The following is a 2,842-nucleotide window of genomic DNA, read 5'->3' on the forward strand; positions in this document are numbered from 1 at the left end:
AATATCTTCGACGGGGACAGCCATGTCACGTGTCTGCCACCATGTGTCGGTATTCTGTATGACGCATGTGGGAACGTTCATCTTCCAACCACCCCTTCGTCTCCATACATGCTGTCTGGTAAGGATAGCCGTACAAATATATGCCTCATGGTCTGTAAACACGGTCGGATAGGTATCTGCGTCTACTGTCGGCATCACTAACTCCCTTGAAACAGAGCTTCGATCCAATCAGCTAGCGGAGTGGCTCACATAAAACTATATCCCGGTTGAGGTACTTTAGGTCCCAAGTATCGACTAATTCCCGTTCACCAGCTCCCGAAGTTCTTGGCTAGGAGTACAGTTAGGATGTTGGACCTTCCTGTCGATCAAACAATTAAAATCTCCAGCGACTATGCAAGTATCGTATCGTCCCCGAAACAATCGTGTAACCTTATGGGCGTAAAAATCTGCCCGTTCTCTTCTCTTATCAGACCCTGACGGACCGAATATACCGGGTGATCAAAAAGTCAGTATAAATTTGAAACGTGAATAAATCACAGAATAATGTAGATAGAGAGGTACAAATTGACACACATGCTTGGAATGACATGGGGTTTTATTAGAACGAAAGTTAATAAAATGCCCGACAGATGGCGCTTCATCTGATCAGAATACCAATAATTAGCATAACAAAGTAAGACAAAGCAAAGATGATGTTCTTTACAGGAAATGCTCTATATGTCCACCATCATTCCTCAAAAATAGCTGTAGTCGAGGAATAATGTTGTGAAAAGCACTGTAAATCGTGTCCGGAGGCATTGGCGTCGGATGTTGTCTTTCAGCATCCCTAGAGATGTCGGTCGATCACGATACGCTTGCCACTTCAGTAACCTCAATGCCAATAATCGCACGGACTGAGGTCTGGGGACCTGGGAGGCCAAGCATGATGAAAGTGGCGGCTGAGCATGTCATTCCAAGCATGGCCCGCTGCTGTGGCCGTGCGGTTCTAGGTGCTTCAGTCTACTATGGTTGCAGGTTCGAATCCTGCCTCCGGCATGGATGTGTGTGAAGTCCTTAGGTTAGTTAGGTTTAAGTAGTTCTAAGTTCTAGGGGACTGATGACCACAGATGTTAAGTCCCATAGTGCTCAGAGCCATTCCAAGCACGTGTGTCAATTTTTACCTCTCTATCTACATTATTGGGTGGTTTATTAAGTTTTCAAATTTATACTGACTTTTCGATCGCCCGCGTATATAGTGATCAAACGTACTCCACCTACGGTAACGGAAAATACTCCACTTAGTTTGCACGTATCCATTCCTTCAGCAGTATCTCAGTGTCAACGCCTCTCTCGTCACTAGGAGAACAGTAAATATTATAACCCTAGAAGTCCGAGGAGTGAAGTACCCGAACTTCCTGTAACAGCGCTATGTCAGTCTGTGCAACCCTTAACATGTTACTGAGCATCTTGATACTCGTATTTACAGGCGTCCCAATGCTGTTGATGTTAGCAGACCCAATCCGATGAACTTGTTACATGGCTTTCTAAAGCCCCCGCCGTCCCCTCGTGTGATCTGACTTTTCTATGTGCATTTTTCCGGTCTTAAACCGGGAGAGTGTGTGGGTACAGGTCCTCCAGCATCATCTGTTCCACACTGGGTTCGATCTTGTGACGAGTCCCCAAGTGTCCCATCGTTGGCATGCGTTGTAGGCGCCAGCCTCCCCAGTATTCTGTGGCCATCGATCCGACTCCTCTGCTGTGTTTGGAGCATCGTCATGGGAAGATAGTGTCGCCGTCCCGCCGTCCACACCTGCATCCGCACTACGCAGTTCTTCTGCATCCATGATCGTCTGCTTGGCATCCAGAAGTTCCTCAGCGTTGCCTATTGGATCTGGTTAGATGTTCTTCACCGTGAGAAGGCACAGATTCCATTTCCGAGCATCGGAATCAGAGGCCAGAATGGGCTCTCTATTATCGCAGCTGACTTTGGAATCGTGCGCCGCAGAATTATCGACTTCTATAAGCGCGGTATCCGAAGGTGCAGAGAGCGGCAGCGAAGAAAGGGTGTCCTGTGTCGGCTGCAGGCGGTCCTGCGCAACGCGTTTGTTCCGAGGATAGCCACGATCGGCCTCTGCATGCACGTTCCGGAATGATTCCCTCGTGCGGCCTACATCATCGCTTTATGCCGTGACATAGGTCATAGGGAGCATCGTCTGATGCGGTGTGTGTGTGTGTGTGTGTGTGTGTGTGTGTGTGTGTGTGAGTGTGTGGGTGGGTGGATGGGTGGCTGTGTGTCTCTGTGTGTGGTGGAGCATCCCGTGGGAGCGGTAACAACCTTCGTTGTGTATGCTCAGAACATACGTGTCCCTCCTTCCCACTCCCTGAGCATGTTGGGGTTGCGTGTGTATGTGTGTGTGTGTGTGTGTGTGTGTGGTGCATCATCCCGTGGGATCTGTAACAACCTCCGTTGGGTACGCTCAGAACATATGTGTCCCTCCTTCCCACTCCATGAACATGTTGGTGGATAGATCACAATCGCCCTACAACCAGTGATGTACAGGTATGACGGAACATGTTTTCTTGTTTCGGTAAGTATTTGTCTGACGCCACTGAGGATGGGATGTGTTTTTAAACTCGCACGTTTTTCAGCCACGTGCGATTGAACCGTTGCGTAAGGACGCCAGTGTCTGTCACCAGTTCTTCTCGCACTTCGAATGGAAGCTCAAAGACGTGGATCTTCGGTAGTCCCATGCCGTCATGTTACACTGTAACCACTCCAACATTCCCGTTCTAATGACAGAAATAAAGTCGTTCTCGGTGTCGGAGTAGTAGTTCGTCACGTATCGCTTCATTGATGAGCTTG

This window comes from Schistocerca gregaria, chromosome 1 (genome assembly GCF_023897955.1).
Source record: "Schistocerca gregaria isolate iqSchGreg1 chromosome 1, iqSchGreg1.2, whole genome shotgun sequence".
NCBI lineage: Eukaryota > Metazoa > Arthropoda > Insecta > Orthoptera > Acrididae > Schistocerca > Schistocerca gregaria.